Below are 19,719 nucleotides of genomic sequence, written 5' to 3'. Positions count from 1 at the left end.
CCACTTTCATGTATACCTTGTATTTGATATTAGTTAGTGAGTTTTCGGCTACCATATATAGTTCAAATCTTTTGGCTGAATGTTAAATGTCTTCACTTGATATGTGCTTCAATTTGAGATGTCAAAATGCTTACTGAGTCATATAAGCTCCTAAGTATTACACATTCATGTCACATTTGCTTCCGATGTCATTATTATTACCGTAAGTCCATATTCATATGTCTCAACAATGTTTATGACCACCAAAACAACAATCCCAAAAGAGTTATTATCAACAAAAGAACAATCTCAAAGGAGATATGAACATCAAAACAACAATCACAAAGCTTAAAGAATCTAAGTGAAGCAATCCGTATAATTATGGGTGGTAGCCCAGGGGTAAATGCCTAGCATGGGGCGATCCCAATTGGTATAGAAGGGTGGCAGCTCAGGGGTGAAAGCCTAGCATGGGCCGATCCCAATTGGTATGGATGGGTGGCAGCTTTAAGGTGAAAGCCTAGCATGGGCCGATCCCAATTTGTGGAATTATGAGGACAACATCCCAGGGGTTAAAATGCCTAGCATGGGTCATCCTCTTCTACCGCTGATCAGCTGGTCATTTGTATCATATGTCTTATAAATATTATAATGCAAAGAAAAGTAAAAAAGAATGTAACATACACGATTCCACAAGTATAAGCAAAGGTGCTCTCTAATCCTTATCTATTGGTATTTGGTTTCACTTGTTCTCTCATTTTATATATGGTTGTATTATGCTTTACATATTCAGTACATTCTTTCATACTGACTTCCCTTATTTGGGACGCTGCATTTCATGCTGCAGGTACATGTACTCAACTAGTAGATCTCCCCAATAGAAGCACATAATACTCAACGGTTGTTGGTGAGCTCCAGGTTAATTTGGGGCTTTGCCGAGTCTTTATTATTCGTATTTCATAGTGGTACTGTCATCGATTCCAGTAGAGGCTTTGTAGACATTGTAAAGCTATCATCTGAATTCATAGTTTCACTTGTCACATGTATCGGTTCTGCTAGTCAGCATGTGTTGTATTTGAAGTTTCTCATTAGTAAATATATCTGCATAAAGTAGTTTACTTTATCATCATAGGTGATTTGTAAATCATGTGTTCATATGGTACTTGTCCGCCTCACCAAGGGTTGGGGTGTGACAATTATATTGAATGCTAGGGGTATCAATACCTAGGGAGTCATGAGAAGAGTTACAAATCTCATCAAAATTCAACAGTTGTCTATGGTGTCTATTCTAGAACCATTGACTGATAACTCGCACCTTAACCGTGTTAGAATCTCCTTCTGCATGGATAAAGCTACTTGTAATCAGAATGGAAAAATTTGGCTATTCTGGAATCAAGAAGTAGAATGCAAAGTGTTGGAATCTGATGACCAACAAATTACTTATGAGATCAGTCATGTTACTAATCCTATTACTCATCTCATCACTGTGGTGTATCCCAAATGCAAAGAAAACCTAAGAACACCTCTCTGGGATAGACTGCTTCACTATGCTGATAGAGATATTTTGTGGTGTACTATAAGGTGATTTTAATGTAATCATTGATCCTGAAGAGAAACTAGGTGGCATTCCCTATAATATGAAGAAAACCTTTGATTTTATTGGTGTCATAGAAGCTTGTGGCCTTACTGATTTGGGATTTCATGATCAAAAGTTCACATGGTGTGTAACCAAAGGGATCCAGATCACAGAATTTGGAGAAGGCCTGATAGAGCCATGGTAAGTGACAAAAGGCTTAAACTTATGCCTCTATCTACTGTTTTGCATCTGCCATCTGTTGGCTCAGACATTTCCCTTTACTTCTTGAAATGGCTAAGAGACAACATGGCTCCATCAAAGACTTTAAGTTTTTACATTACTGGGTGGAGAATAAATCTTTCTTGAGAACTATTAAGGATTGCTAGAACAGAGTAACCACTGGGTGGAGAATAAATCTCTCTACCCAGTCGTACCATGAAACATTACCTGAGATCTATTTGTTGATGCCTTAAGATTTGACCTATAACTAATAAATAGCTGGGATTGAGTGTTTATCTCAAGTGGGCTAGAATCAACGTACAATGTTATGAATCTTTCAGGGCGAAATAGCAAAAACAAGATTATGCCTTGGAGCAATGGTAAAGTTGTGTCCCTGTGACTGACCTATAGGTCACGGGTTCAATCAGTGGAACCAATGCTTGGGTCAAGGTAGGCTACTTACATAATACACCCCCCCCCCTTTATTTGAGTGTGGCTCTTCCCCTGACCTAGCGTGAATGGGGATGCATCATGCACCGGGCTCCCTTTTTTTATAGAATCAGTCAACCAAACATTTTAACCAGATCATTCTCAAATTTTAAAGTAAGACTTCTCTTCTGCAATTTAATCAAAAAGTTCACTAGAAATTGGAAGGCCGACCTGCCAAGTGACAAAAATAAAGCAGGAATCATCTCAGTTAACACTAGCCATGCTCACCATTTTTAGTGCCTCTAAGAACAAACATGTAAACATCTGCACCTTTATTCTTTAACACGGTTAGCAAATGCTTAATAACCTTAGATACACTTGTCCCATGCATTGAAAGATAAGATAGTATCTCTAGAGCAAGATATTCTTGTAGATATAGGTTACAGTGATGAAATATGTTAGAAGCTGCTAAAGAAAATTAACAGTAAGATGGAGAGACATCATTATTGAAGCTGGTAATTATGGTACAACTCACTTCAACTTCACTATCATCAAAGCCTATGACCACTTACCCAACATCCCAACAAGAACATTTTTCATCTTATAAGATTCCCCTCCAAAATGTGGGATTAACCAATATCAGTTGAGACCAACTTAGGCAATCTATCAACGAGCTCTACAAGTAAGTGCCCAATAGTGGAAATCCACCACTCATCAACGCCCCCAACTTAGAAATTTTGTTTGTCCTCAGGTAAAGAAAATCAAAAACACAATAGGCACTTATTTTAAAACACACCACAAATCAATTTCCCCTTCTCCATTAAGCACAAAGGTAATGGCTTCGGTTGGTACTAACAAATAGTCCACATGCAAACTTTTCACAAAAGAAATCCTCTCATTCTCATAAAACATTTTCCAAAACCAAGAATCATTTAAGTTACAAACTCAAACTCAAGAAATGACTCAACTCATTAACTCTTTCACATGCTCACTTGACTCAATTAGAAATTTTCAAAATCACCACTTTTTCAACTTACATGCCCTCAAAAGAAAGAAATGTCCCAAAACCACACACATATAAACAAAACGAGGGACAGAGATGCAACACTCACACTCACAAAGAATCATATCATGCACACAAATGTCACACCATATGCTTGCCCATATTTTCAATCAACGTTGACTCAACTCCATTTGGTTACAAATCTCAAAGGACTTTGTTAAGCTTGTAATGTAGGCTTAGGGAAGGTTAGGATATCATTTAGGTATAAGTGACTACACCCTCCTTGAACACTACACAACAACTTATCATTTCCAACTTTCTTCACTTTTCAAACCCATGCACATTCCACACTACTTTTTCATTTTTCTTTTCTTCCACTCTAGATGCCCCACATGCAACAATTTTTCGCCACTTTTCAAACCCATGAACATTCTACATTACTTTTCATTTTTCTTTTCTTATTTCCACTCTAGATGCCCCACATGCAACCATTTTCAACTTTTGGAGAATTCAAGTCTCATTTATTCATTTTCCTTCTTTCTTTTTCAAAGATTTTTCTTTCTTTAAGACTTTCCATCCATCCTTCAATTTCTCTCTTCTTTTTTTATCTTTTTTTTTATATATATTCATGTGGTAAGCATCCCTTCAATGAATTTTCCATAACACCCCCAACTTAGGCTTTTAGCCTCAACTTACACAACCTCAAGTTCAAGGAGGGAAGGGTTCAAAAGAGGGACTTTTTCAAAAAGGATAAGGCTTGTAATGTGGTTGCCAATAAAAAGGATTAGGCTCAAAGGGAACAACTAAGGATATATTTAGTATAAAGGTGGGAGATATAGGCCAAGTCGACTTCGAAAACATCAAAGAAAGCCTAAGATCATTTCTCCAACCAAACTCAATCAAGATCAACATTTCAAGACTAACCGGGCAAGTTCTAGGTAACAAAAGCAAACACAAGGCATTATTCAACAACTCTCCACACATGGCCTGCAAATCAAAATATGGTTCAAAATCTAAATTCCTTTTCAAAATACAAGTAGCATTGAACATTTTAACCACTAACGAATCAAAAGTCACAAAAAGAGTAGTAAGAGTTGTCACAAAATTATTCATAACATGCTCAACCTTATTAAAATGGAGAGGTATGCTCAACACTATCCACATGCATGACTATGCTTCTTAGTACCAACCAAGTCACAACCTTCCTAAAAAGATGACGGTTTTACCCTTAAGAAAGTCTTCAACCGACCTATCACCAGGAAACCTCATGCATCTATCCAGGAACAACAACTTAGACTTCGCCACAATTAAACACTCACAAGCAATCGACGATTTAGCCTTAAGAAAGTCGTCACCCTCTATCCATAATTGGGCATCGTCAATCCAAATCTTATTATCAAAACAAAAACAAAGAAGCTACAAATGAAAAACTAAAATAGACTAATCCAACACAATATCAACAGAAACAGAAGCTACAAACTACAAATGAAAAACTAAAATAGACCAATCCAACACAATATCAAAAGAAACATCCACAATATAAAATCCCGACAAGGGCACACATATCCATAACAAAGAAAGAAAAACACGTCCGACAAGGGCACACCAATCATAACAAAGAAAGAAGCACACCCGACAAGGGCACAATCACTGCATGCAGAAACAATCAATAAAACTACTACAAGGGAGGCACCCCCAACTGAAAATGAGATTGGGTTTTGACCGTCCAAATATCAAAAGAGAATATGAGGGACACCTTGAAACTACATCACTATGAGCTCGAGCTGCTTCTGCATGTCGGTCCTAACCTCATAGAGGTTACTCTCTCCATCACTTAAAGGATCACTGATGACCTCAACCGGCAGCCGCCGATTTAATCTCTGAGTTGTGGTGCTTCCAAAAATCAGTGGCTCGCGTTTTTCATGTCGTCCCTGATTTTTTCAAATTCCTTGTATTGTATATAAAAAATTATCGTATCAAGAACATATTCCTCAGCACTTGCAGCCTATGTTTAACCATAAGGTTGTGAATAGAAGGAATAAAAATGGTGAAGTCCTCTCCAAGAGCATGAGCTAGGCAACTATCACACCCAAAATCCCATTAAGGCGGACCAGCACCCGTTGCCGAGACGGCTCGGGAGGACCAACCTGTAATCATGCTCTATCTATGAACATTTAAAGGTGCTGCCATAGTGGATAATATGTTTTCATGAAAGTAGACGGTATTAACAAGTCAAAAGANACCCAAAATCCCATTAAGGCGGACCGGCACCCGTTGCCGAGACGGCTCGGGAGGACCAACCTGTAATCATGCTCTATCTATGAACATTTAAAGGTGCTTCCATAGTGGATAATATGTTTTCATGAAAGTAGACGGTATTAATAAGTCAAAAGAAAGTGCACATGACTTGGCCGTTGGGGCCATGATGTCTAAGACACAAGATACAACCACACTTCACTATGCATAGTCTACAAAGCCTCTAAATGATAAAACATTATGAGGTTAAGGTCGAGATAGGCCCCGCCTTACACTCAGCTACTATACAATACCACAATATATGCTATAGACTCGGAAAGCCCCGAATCAACCTGGAGTTCACCAATAGTCGCTGGATGTCCTGTTCTCCTATTGGGGAGATCTACTAGCTCCTATACCTGCAGCATGAATTGCAGGTGCCCCGAGAGAGACGTCAGTACGGGAGAATGTACTGAGTATATAAGGCACAAAGTACTGTATGTGAAATAAGAACTCAAATGAAATCATATACCAATGTAAGGATACAAGACCACCTTTTCTCATATTATCGAATCAGTTACTTTACATTCTTTTCTTTACTTTATCATTCTTTACTTTACACTCTGTGCACATCATATGATACGAATGACCAGCTGATCAGTGGTAGACATATAAATTGGGATCGACCTATGCTAGGCTTTCCTTTAACCCCTGGGATACCACCCGTAATATAGGGATCGACCTATGCTAGGTGATTCTTCCACCCCTAGTGATAATAGCAAGGTTAAGGAGATGACAAATAAAGAATTGAATATTAGAATACGGAAGCACAAAGAAAAGAAACAAAAAAAACTAACTAAAGATATGGGAAATTCGAAGGAAAGATCCGCGAATTTCCAAGGATTATATGTTCTAAGGTCTTGAAAAGATCCAAGTAACAACGTATAGATTTATGGAAGAAATCTAACGCCTTTACTTGAGAAAACGAATCAAAATGATAGATTCGGATCTTGACCGCTTTATGAGTAACTAAAGACAATAATTAGTATGTAGAGACTAATCACCTTCTAAATAATACCAAAAAGAAACCAAAGATATCACAAGAAGAAGTCATAAAGGTTCAAAGAACTCTCTCAAATATTATTACTATCAATCTAAATTGTCTTTAATGAATGAAAAGGACTCCTATTTATAGGAAAAGGGGGGAAAACGTCCAAGACCCCTTATAAGAAGCTAAAAGGTCAGCCAAACCCTAGAAAGATAAATACAAGGAATCCTACTCTAGAAAGGAAATAAAGTAACCTAACTAGGAACAAATTTAGTACTTCTAGGAAACCATTAAATGGTACTTAGGAGACCATAAATAGACTAAGGAAAATATTAATAACCTATATATAAATAAATAAATAAGGTAAATCCCAACTAGGAAAAGAATCTTGACAATCTTGGAAAGTTTGACTAGTCTTCTCTCAAAACTTGGGCAGAAAGTAACTGTTGTTGTGGCTGATTCTTGGATTCTTCTTGACCTTATTTGCACGAAATTGGACCTTAAAATTCCTCATCTTGGGCTTGAATTTGGGCCACCAAATAATTGTAGCATTTGGACAATTCCTCTCCCTTGGGCTTGAGCTCTTCTTCCCTAATAAGACACCTTTGTATCAATNCCTCATCTTGGGCTTGAATTTGGGCCACCAAATAATTGTAGCATTTGGACAATTCCTCTCCCTTGGGCTTGAGCTCTTCTTCCCTAATAAGACACATTTGTATCAATGATTGAAGCCCGTTGAGCTTATCATTGAACTCCTTGGTTTGAGATCTTGTTATGGGCCTCCTTAGAGTTTCTAAAGCTTCATCATTGTCCTTCAATGGAGTAGAGCTTCCTTGGATGCTATCATTCCCCTCTTCTTGAAGAGAATTCGTCCTCGAATCCAAATCTGCATCAAAATGGGAAAGATCAGAAACATTAAAAGTAGCACTAACTTGGAACTCACCAGGAAGATCAAGTTTATAAGCATTGTCTCCAATCCTTTCAAGGACTTTATATGGCCCACTTCCTCTAGGATCTAGTTTGGTCTTTCTTTTGGAAGGAAATCTTTCCTTTCTCATATGCACCCAAACCAAGTCACCAGGTTTAAAAACAACATATTTTCTACCCTTATTCCTTCGCAATGCAACTTCCTTATTCCTATTTTCAATTGCAAGCCTTGTTTGTTCATGAATTTTCTTCATCATATCAACCTTTTTCTTACCATCAAGATTAGAAAAATCATTAGTAGGCAAAGGCAATAAATCAAGGGGGGTAAGGGGGTTGATTCCATATACAACTTCAAAAGGAGTCTTACCAGTAGAAGAATGGAAGGTCCTATTATAAGCAAATTCTACAATAGGTAAGTAATCTTCCCAAGAAGTCAACTTTCCTTTCAAAACAGCCCTCAACATGTTCCCTAAAGTTCTATTAACCACTTCTGTTTGCCCGTCCGTTTGTGGGTGACAAGATGAAGAAAATAGCAATTTAGTTCCCAACTTTCCCCTAAGAATTCTCCAAAAGTGACTTAAGAACTTGGCATCCCTATCACTAACAATACTTCTAGGTATTCCATGCAATTTAACCACTTCCTTTACAAACAAGTCAGCCACATGAGATGCATCATTAGTCTTTTTACATGGGATAAAATGAGTCATTTTAGAAAATCTATCTACTACAACAAATATACTATCCTTACCATACTTAGTCCTTGGCAGCCCCTATATGAAATCCATAGAAATATCAATCCAAGGGGAATTAGAAACAGGTAAAGGAGTACAAAGACCATGCGGCAATGTTCTAGACTTAGCCTGTTTACATTCAAGACAATAAGAACACACTTTTTCAACATCCTTTCTTGTGCTAGGCAAATAAAAGATTTTAGAAAGTATTTCTAGTGTTTTGGGTACACCAAAATGTCTCATTAGCCCTCCACAATGTGCTTCCCTAACAAATAGTTCACGCAACGAGCAGTTAGGAACACATAATTTATTTTCCTTGAATAGAAATTCATCTTGAAGATTAAATTTCTCAAAAAGACCTAACTTACATTCAGCAAAAATCTCACCAAAATCAGAATCATTAGCATAGAAGAACTTGATTTGGTCAATACCCAACAAATTTGATGTAAGAGTAGAGATCAAAACATACCTTCTTGAGAGTGCATCAGCAACCACATTCTCCTTTGCTTGTTTGTAAGCAATTACATAAGGAAAAGTTTCAATAAACTCTACCCATTTAGCATGCCTACGACTAAGTTTACCTTGGCTCTTAGAGTATTTTAATGACTCATGATCAGTCTTGACCACGAATTCTCGAGGCCACAAGTAGTGCTACCATGTAGCTAACGCCCTTACCAAGGCATATAGCTCCTTATCATAAGTTGAGTAGTTCAATATTGCTCCACTTAGCTTTTCACAAAAGTAGGCAATTGGCTTGGAGTCTTGCATCAAAACTGCACCTATGCCCTTACCAGAGGCATCACACTCAACTTCAAAAGATTTAGAAAAATCAGGCAATTGCAAAAGAGGAGCAGAACACAATTTATCCTTCAGCAAGTTAAATGCATCCTCTTGTTCCTTTCTCAATGTAAAAACCTTATCTTTTTTAATAACTTCAGTTAAAGGAGCAGCAATGGTGCTAAAGTCTCGCACAAACCTCCTATAAAAACTAGCAAGTCCATGAAAACTCCTAACTTCAGTTACACTATTAGGTTTAGGCCATTCTTTTATTGCCTTGATTTTCTCATCATCTACTTCAACTCCCTTAGAACTGACCACAAAACCTAAGAAAACCACACGATCCACACAGAAAGTACACTTTTTGAAAGTAGCAAATAAGCGTTGATTTCTAAGAACTTCAAAAACTTGTTTTAAGTGCTCTAGGTGTTCATCCAGATTTTGAGAAAAGATCAAGATGTCATCAAAATACACGACAATAAATTTTCCATGGAAATCTTTAAAAACATGATTCATTAGTCTCATAAAAGTGCTTGGTGCATTAGTCAAGCCAAAGGGCATAACTAACCACTCATAAAGTCCATATTTGGTCTTAAAAGCAGTTTTCCATTCATCTCCAGGAATCATACGAATCTGATGGTAACCACTCTTTAGATCAATTTTAGAAAAGATTTTGGAACCATACAGTTGGTCCAACATGTCATCAAGACGAGGGATAGGATGGCGATACTTTACCGTTATTTTGTTGATGGCCCGACAATCTACACACATCCTCCATGTTCTATCCTTTTTGGGGACCAGTAGGACTGGAACAGAGCATGAGCTCATACTCTCTCGAACAAATCCCTTTTCAAGCGATTCTTCAACTTGCCTTTGTAATTCTTTAGTCTCTTCAAGATTGCTCCTATAGGCAGGCCTATTAGGAAGTTGAGACCTAGGCATAATGTCTATTTAGTGTTCAATCCCTCTCAAAGGTGGCAATCCCTTTGGAGTGTCATCAGGAAAAACATCTTCAAAATTCTGCAAAAGAGAAGAAACACTATTTGGAAAAGAAGGGGTTAGTTGTTCAAAATTAATCAATACTTCTTTGTAAGTAAGTAGTATTATGGGCAGCCCCTCCCTCCTAGCATTCAAACACTCTTTGGCTTTTATATAAAGGCTCTCATTTTTCTTTTCCTTAGCCTCTTTCCTCTCACCAAAACATTTTATTTTTTTACTCACACCCTCTTTTATCTCTTTACTTAGATCGCTGCCCTCTCTCTCTCTTTCTCTCGGCCATCTCTCTTTTTTTTCTATTTCTTGGCCTTTTTCTTTTCCCTCAAGATCACTTTTTACCTCTCCCTTTTGTTTTCCCATTGTTTCCCTCAATTGTTTTTTATCTTCAAACACTTGAGAAGGAGATAATGGTGCAATAGTATACTTCTTATCATTATGCAGAAGACTATACCTATTCTTTCTCCCATGATGAGTACTATGCCTATCATACTGCCAAGGTCGGCCAAGTAAAACATGACATGCTTGCATTGGAACTACATCACAAAGAATTTCATCTTCATACCTACCAACATTGAATGAAATCGTGCATTGTTTGTTTACTTTTACTTCTCCACTATCATTCAACCATTGGAGCCTATATGGGGTAGAGCGCTTCATGCACGCAATTCCTAGTTTATCCACCATGTATGAACTCACCACATTTGCACAACTTCCCCCATCAATAATCATAGAATAAGTCTTCCCTTTTATTCCACACCTAGTATGAAACAAATTCTCTCTCTGCCCTTCATCAACACTACCCAAATTGATAATCATAATTCTCCTAACCACCCCAGTTATACCATCATTAGGCAGTTCCAAATCATCTTCCTCACTTACACCTTCTCCCTCTTCTTCTTCCCCCTCACTTTTTTCACTCTCATATTCTCCATTCTCTCTAAGTAGGATGTTTCTTCTACTTGGACATTCATGCATCATATGCCCCCTTCCATGACATTTGTGACATTGAATAGAACTTGAAGGTTTAGAAGATTTAGGATTAAAGGTTTTACCTCCCTCCTCAACTTTACCTTTACCTCTATCATCTTGAGGTTTGGAAGGAGCTTTCCCCTCTTGAGTTGACCATGGCTTCTTAGAGATAGTGTTTGGTCGACTTCTCCATGAGTTATTTTGGTGCTTTTTCTCAATTTGTTTTTCAACTTTTACAGACAAATCAACTAACTCATCTAAAGTTACATATTGTTGTATCTCTACTACATTAGCTATTTCTGTATTTAAACCGTTTAAAAATCTAGCTATTGTAGCCTCTTCTTCCTCCATGCAGTTAGCTTGGATCATAGCCATATCCATGCTTTCGAAGTACTCATCCATCGACACGAAGCCTTGCTTCAAGTGTTGAAGGCGAGACTGTAGATCTCTTTGGAAGTATGATGGAATAAATCGCTTCCTCATTACCCTCTTCATCTCTGCCCACGTAGCAATAGGTGGTACCTCCTCTTGCAATATGTCCCTAGCAAGCTTTTTCCACCAAGAAGCAGCATAATTAGAAAACTCAACAACAGCAAGTTTAACTTTCTTACCCTCAGAGTAGTTATGACAATCAAAGATGGCTTCAACTCATCTCTCCCAATCAAGGTACAAGTCTGGATCCCTTGTCCCCTTGAAAGATGGCATCTTCATCTTTATACTATTTATATTATTATCTTCTACTGTACCTGTTTGTCCCTTCCTATCTCTTCTTTCTAGATTAAATTCAACATCAAAATCATCATTATCATATTCAGGATTTACAAAAGGGATATGGGGTACATTCTTTCTAACTTGGGGTCTAACATTATTTGGGGGTACAACATCATTCTCCCTCCTAATTGCAGCTATGGTGTCATTTTGCTCGATAATCATATCCCTCATCTCTTGAAATTGAAGGGTCCATCTCTCAAATTGTTGGTGCATAGCTTGAAGGGTGAAGTCGTTCCTTCCTTTGACCTCGGCACGAGCCCTTTCCTCATCACCACTTGAATTAGACATCTAAATAAAAAGAATAAATGATGGAATCTTGGGGTACAAAAAGAAAGTAAAGAACTAGTCCTAGAACAAGTAGGACTTAGTTGAAACAAAACACGAATAAAAAGGAACTTATTTTAGAATTATAAGAACAAGAAAAAAAAAATTTCTCTTATTCTTAAAGATCTAGAATCCCCTCTTCTTGTACCTTCTTGCTTGGAAACAAATTCATGCAAAACTTGGAGAGCAAGTAATAAGATTTCTTGAATAGCAAGTAATAAGCTTTCTTGGGTATCAAGTAATCACATTTCTTGGAAGAGAAGTAATCAGATTTCTTAGAGAGCAAGTTATAACTTTCCTTTTTTTTTCTGTTCACGCTACTGTAAAAAAAAAAAATTCTTCACAACGCTACTGTTCACGCTACAATTTTTTTTTCTTCTGCTCTAATAAGAAGAAATCCCAAGATTTATCAAGAACGGAATCTTGATAGAACCACTCTGATACCACTTGATAACAGCAAGGTTAAGGAGATGACAAATAGAGAATTGAATATTAGAATACGGAAGTACAAAGAAAATAAACAAAAAAAACTAACTAAAGATATGGGAAATTAGAAGGAAAGATCCGCGAATTTCCAAGGATTAGATGTTCTAAGGTCTTGAAAAGATCCAAGTAACAACGTATAGATTTATGGAAGAAATCTAACGCCTTTACTTGAGAAAACGAATCAAAACGATAGATTCGGATCTTGACCGCTTTATGAGTAACTAAAGACAATAATTAGTATGTAGAGACTAATCACCTTCTAAAAATACCAAAAAAAAACCCAAGATATCACAAGAAGAAGTTACTTTATACCTTAAACTATGAAACTAGTAAGGGTTTAAAGATAAATTCTCAAAGAACAAGTCACAAAGTTCCAAAGAACTCTCTCAAATATTATTAATATCAATCTAAATTGTCTTTAATGAATGAAAAGGACTCCTATATATAGGAGAAGGCGGGAAAACGTCCAAGGCCCCTTATAAGAAGCTAAGAGGTCAGCCAAACCCTAGAAAGACAATTACAAGGAATCCTACTCTAGAAAGGAAATAAAGTAACCTAACTAGGAACAAATTTAGTACTTCTAGGAAACCATTAACTGGTACTTAGGAGACCATAAATAGACTAAGTAAAATATTAATAACCTATATATAAATAAATAAATAAGGTAAATCTCAACTAGGAAAAGAATCTTGACAATCTTGGAAAGTTTGACTAGTCTTCTCTCAAAACTTGGCCAGAAAGCAACTCTTGTTGTGGCTGATTCTTGGATTCTTCTTGACCTTATTTGCACGAAATTGGACCTTAAAATTCCTCATCTTGGGCTTGAATTTGGGCCACCAAATAATTGTAGCATTTGGACAATTCCTCTCCCTTGGGCTTGAGCTCTTCTTCTCCAATAAGACATCTTTGGATCAGCGATTGAAGCCCGTTGAGCTTATCATTGAACTCCTTGGTTTGAGATCTTGTTACGGGCCTCCTTGGAGTTTCTAAAGCTTCATCCTTGTCCTTCAATAGAGTAGAGTTTCCTTGGATGCTATCACCTGGGATACCACTCATCAATAAGCAGATTCATTTAATATCTTTCCGCTAACATTTGAGATGATTCTTTTGGTGGCCATAACATTTTGAATTATGGGACGATGTAGTCAACAAGTGATGTGTAATAATCAGATAATGCAAGAACAGCGTAGAGAGTAGTTACACAATTAGTGAAATGCATAGGAGCTGAAATAATATATGGACCTTATTCAGTTAAAAGGAGAACTCATGCAGGGCATTCAATGTATATGTATAGATTTTACAATGAACATGTATTGGAACGTGCAGACATGTTAAAGAGTGAGAACAAGGTCATAAGTCGTGTTGGAGCTGGTAGACTGCTTCTATGTATCGAGGACGAGTCTAGATTTCATGCCAAATAGTACGAAATCAAAAAGTCTTACATACCTTGCTGTACCACCTTGTAGTTACCTTGAAGTAACCTTGAAGTACATTTCTTTCTTTTCAAACACTTATCTACAATAGAGTAGGTGATAAACTAGTATTAGTAGTTATTAAACATGCTTAGGCAGGCCAATCTCACTCAACAATAATGCTCGGGCAGCAAACCTGTAATTACCAAACTAAGGGTGTTCTTTCAACCCCGCCTTCTTTTATTGCATTTGTACACTACACAACTATGTTTCAATATCAACAATTTATACCCTTCCCAGACATCAACCAAGTTGTCCCCAATATGTTTACACATCAACCAGTCCCAAAACAGTCCTAACAATCCAACAAACAATAGAGGACGTGAAACCATGATTTCCCATCATCATCCCACGAGTTCTTATCAACAGTATACTTAAAATATCATACTTAGACTCGTGTTTAAGGAAGACAAAGATAGGGCAGTCACTTTACCTTAATTCTTATAACTTGTTTTCTTTTAACTTTAACTCTTCAATAACTTGTGCTTCCCTTCACATAGGCCAAAGAAAAAGAGAAAAGCCTCTCAATAACAAAGTAAAGTGAGCAATTAAACTTTTGACAGATTCAGTCCTCTACTTGTTCTTAACTAATAACATGTTTATCTAGCATTCCATGAGAGAACTATGCTAAATCCATTAGTAATTTCACTTATCTCACCTTGCAAGGGCTTGGGTTTATCCAAGAACCCTAGGAACTTGTGGTTGCTGCTATGCTTTGAAAGAGAGAGGAGAAGCTTAGAGAGAAATCTGATTTCTTTTAATCTATTCTTAAAAGTAAGGAAATGGCCAACAACTTGGGGATTATAAAGGTCTTATTTTTCCTCACCTCTTAAATTTTAATATCAGCCACTAATTTATCAAATTGGTCCAAGTAGGTGATGCACCTGCTTGGAATTATATATACACAAAATGGGCCCTTTATGTACTCATCTTGGCTGCAATCTTTCTCCTTTCTAATACTAAGCCATGGGCCAGAATTATACCCTTAATTTGGGCCTTAGTCTTTATTGGGCTCAAGTAGTTGGACTTGGACAAATTGGTGTGAGGCCTCATCTCCATTCCCTTTCCTTTTTTATTTAATTTGGGCCTCAAGTGAGCTGACTAATGCATGAACTAATCTTCCCTATCTACCTAGCCCATTTGAGCTAAGCAAGGAGGTGACACCTGCTAGCTTTATAAAGTCCAACAAGCACCTCAATTCTTTTATTCATTTTCCGAGCATAATCTCCTTAGTTTAACTCAAAACTTATATACACTTGATCACCTTAACTTTTAGACTTACATATAGCCCTTCGATCCAGAATTTAAATACTTCTAAAATTTAACGTTCACTCGATCGTGAAATATTGCAATGTATGGGAGTTACCCTTATAGCTTCTTTATTGCCACCATTCATCTAGGAAATCAAGTTTATTACTTATACCACCAAGCTAACTCAAGTTCCATATGTGTAGGATTTGTACACATAAAATTCGGGGTGTTACAGCAACAAAGTGAATCAATAGCGTCTGCTTTAGAATTAAAATAGAAAGAATAAGGTAAAAAATGACAAGATAAATTCAACTGAGTTTTCAAAAACAACAGTAGTAGAATCGTCTAGCGATTGTTCGTGACATAAGGAAAGGAATCGCATTCAAAATGAAGGTTGGACATACATGAGAAAAACTCTTGCAAAATCGACTGCAATTGAAACACTAATATAATGGTTTAAATTTTAATGTTTGCTTCACAATTTTTCAGCCATTTGTGTCAAACTACTGGATGACCTTCAATAAAAGGAAGTAGAAGCTGCAATTAGTATACAATCCAAGGTAATAAATCAGAGTTCAAGGTTCACTTCTATATAAGTGTGTGCGAGTGTAGATACATCTGGGCCGAAATTTGATATCTGAGAGTGTACTCACTAGAGTCAACATCGAAACCCACAAATAGTAGATCTCTGTCATTTCATTTGTTATCTATTGATTTGAAGAAAACAAGTCACATATATTATTATCAGTGATATTAATGAGAAGGAGAAAAAATAGACCCGTCTAAGACAAGCTTCAAGTGATGCACAAGCGAAGATATGTGTCCAGTATAACCTGCAAAATGGAAATGAAGAGAAAAGGAAAAGAGTTTAGGAGTTTAGCAATCAAATGGAAACAACGAAACTTAGAAGCATTCCCTTAGTCCCTTTTATACCAACCTGCACATAAGGTATCAATCTTGTAAGAGTTTTGATTGCACCACGTCTTACTTATACTGGAGTGTCCATTTTAAACAACCGAAATAAGTGCAGGAAAAAGAAGATGCATATGCTCATCTTTATGTCCTTGCACATTAAGGTGAGACCACTACCATAAACATCAAAGTGATACTAACCAAGGCATGGACCAGAAGCAACCAAGGAAGACTAACCACCAAAAACTTCAAGGGTGTGGAGAATAGGAATAACATATGTGTAGTCATTAAACCTCTCTGCATCAGTAAGAACTTGAATACAGTAGGGAAGTATATCAGGAAGATACTTTCTGAATTCATCGTTGAGTACCAAGCAAAGTTGCTCCACGAGATGCAGAATCTAAAATAAGAAAAGAAAATGACCAGTAATATATTTCTAAATTCATCGTTGAGTGCCAAGCAAAGTTGCTCCACGAGATGCAGAATCTAAAATAAGAAAAGAAAATGACCAGTAAGATTATTAACCAAAGCATATGTGATTATAATGACCTACACCAAAAGTATGTGCAATATATTAATACCAACCGAAACTACTACTTACAGGAGCACTGTGAACAGGTCTGTTAGCCACAGGAAAGCTGAACTACGACCAAAATTCTGTTATCAGAGAGCGACAGATATTTACGGATGTGCTACAAACAAAAAATCATTTTACAGACCTTAAGAAAATAACAAATGCAAAAGAACAACAAGACATGCAATATAATTAAAATGAAATATTACATGTCGTGCAATAGATACCAAGGTTCCAAGTTTCCATGTTATAAATTCCTTTAGACCATCCTCACATATACGTACAATGTGAAATAGATTAGGCAAAACCTATAGAAAAATGAAAGATACAATCATAAATAAATAAGCATCTCTGATAAAATCATCCACAACTAATGATTGGGAAAAGAAGGCTATACTAATTACAAGCAATAGAATTCACTATGTCCTACTTAAGTTTTTAACTTCCCTGTGTCATTGGCTGGTTTTCCCCTACTTTTATAAGTTAAAAAAAGTAAAGATCTGAGATATCTTTTTTTTTTTAAAACTGGTTATTCAGCTCAGGTTCTTTTTCTCTCACCTTTGCTATGTAAAAAGGGTGCAAATGGGAGGGTCTGTCGGGCGTGGACAACCAGGTAAACTGATTGTGACATGCTAAAGAATCACATTTGATGAAACACCGGGGGAAGGATGGTCCCTTATTTTCTTTTGGTGCCCTGACAAAGTTCTCAATTGTATAGAATATTAGGTGGAATTTGTAAAGAATCAATTATTTTTGTAGATTCTTTACCTTTTGGTATACCCCTTGTATAAAATCATATTTTTGGTCATGTTTATGAATGAAAATATGTACTTGATTTTTTTTAAAAAAAGAAGACATTCTCTTTAGGACAGACTCAAAAAGAAAACTATGTCTATAAGCCTGAACGTATTTCTTATTATAAACCAACAATGCAATAGCCTTTATACTGACACTTCACTCAACAGTCACAAAAGTTGTCCAACTTGATCAATTTTTCCAAATGTAAGTTCTTCACATTCACAAGAAAACCAGAACTTAACCAGATATTAATACAAAATAATATATAAAACAGTGATCTCACTCTTTAATGTGGGTAACACTGCCTGCGCTGGTAGTCATTAAGTAATGGGTTAATTGAATTGACTTGGGCAAAGACTTTGACTAGTGGTGGCGAAGTTCTTGTACAACCTTCAGTGATCAAAATAATTCATAAATAAAATATAAATATTTTAAATTGATTTTGGGAATTAATTAAGTCAAATCAAAATCAAATAAAATGTTAGTTAATACAACAATGAATAAACAAGAGGGAAGAAATACCAAATTTGGGCCTTTCAAAATCTGTTGAACTTGTCCTAATGCTAAGAATTACCCAAAAACAAGGGTTTGGGCCTATTTATATCAAAGACCAGCTGCTGGGCCATTCTTTTGAGCCTTTGGTGTATATCATGATGTATACACCAGGTATATGACTGATATACAACCCATTTTTATGAACTCCAAAACCTGCCTTTTTAATTTCAGCCATGTATTTTAGTATTTTGATATTTCTTGACGTGTATCTCAATATTTTCATCATGTATATTGATGTATACCACTGCATACAGCCGATATACAACCTATATCTTAGTTTTTCAGCATGTATTTCATCTTCGATTTTGACCTGTTCATCGATTTCCTGTTGGCTAACTCAAGGATAAAAAAATTTAGGCCTTCATGGCCCAAATGAAATGCAAAGGGAGGAAGAGGGAGTTCATGATGAACTCGGGCATAGCAAAACAAATAAAGCACATAAGTATTAACATCATAAGAGGTATTGAGCTAAATGATAAGGCATATGAGCATTATATACAACAATAAACCCATAATGACTCAACATACGGTACATGATACATAATAAATTCTTAAAGACATGCTCCTAACCAAACAACGAATCAGAATATGCGCATCACACAGGTAAGAGATTTCAAAGAAGGAACAAAACTTGAGATACTAATGAGCTACCATTCACAAAACATAGCACTAGGTTTTAACCCAAAAAATTATAATAGACATTTTGAGACCTTCCAGTAGCAACAGATATAAGCAGGAAAGTCAAGAAATAACCAACCTCAAAAGATGAACACTAGTTAACTGATGCAAACATAGAAAAAAAATATTGATAAATACACCTTCTCTCTAACAAGACTAAAAAAAAGAACTAGTCAAATAAAATCAGAGACTCGAATCTTATGTCGAATCAACTCACCAACAGTAATCCATTTGAATATCAACTATTATGCCAAAGAAGGCAGAGATGAACGAAAGATTACTCTTAGGCAACGACATAGAGAAAGAGAAAGTGAAATAGTTAAATACCAATGTATCTCCCCAAAAAAAAAAAAAAACTCCAACAACTTGAATATCCCATCATGTGGCTCATCTCCGTTAGAGAGAAACTTGAAACAAACTAACTTGGTACACAGGATGATAAAGCATATGCAACTCTATGTTATTAAAGCCAAGATTTCCAAAAATGCAATAACTAATATAGCGTCGGACCCTTTAGCTTTAAGAACAGAAAACACCGAAGAGAGAATAAGACAGTAAAGCAATCAACCCATGCGACTAAAATAAGCAGAGAATGAGAAGAAACTGTATATCAGATATGAAAGCCGAAATAAGGTGATTTCGAACTTCATGATTGAATCTCCAACTTTCTCGGCTAACCAAACGAGACCGTCAGTAAAGAGAAAGAACGGAATCAACAAACCTTCAAAGCAAACTAAAATAAACAACAACAATCGAATAACAACATTGATTTGCAGCCGATGACAAATCAAAATGCTTTCAAAATTTTAACATTTTGAACAGCCCAAGATCAAATAGTCGATCATATTAAATAAAAGTAAAAGAGATACAAATCAAAACGAGTGTTATCTTTTCGAGGGCAGCAAAAGATCAGTGACCAACCTCACAATGAATGGAGACGAGGGCAAAATAAGGCTTCGTAATTGGGGGGCTGAGAAATTTCGGATAAACAAGGACCCATTTCAGATGCTAC

General features: G+C 36.5%; 1 pseudogene; it reads right to left on the bottom strand.

The window, feature by feature from the left end:
* Positions 1-4,643: 4,643 nt before the first annotated feature.
* Positions 4,644-11,945, bottom strand: LOC125868517 (uncharacterized; annotated as a pseudogene).
* Between the last annotated feature and the right edge of the window lie 7,774 nt (positions 11,946-19,719).

Source organism: Solanum stenotomum, chromosome 6 (assembly GCF_019186545.1).
Source record: "Solanum stenotomum isolate F172 chromosome 6, ASM1918654v1, whole genome shotgun sequence".
Lineage (NCBI taxonomy): Eukaryota > Viridiplantae > Streptophyta > Magnoliopsida > Solanales > Solanaceae > Solanum > Solanum stenotomum.
Note: the sequence above shows the minus strand (reverse complement) of the source record. Positions and strands in the feature narration are given on the sequence as shown.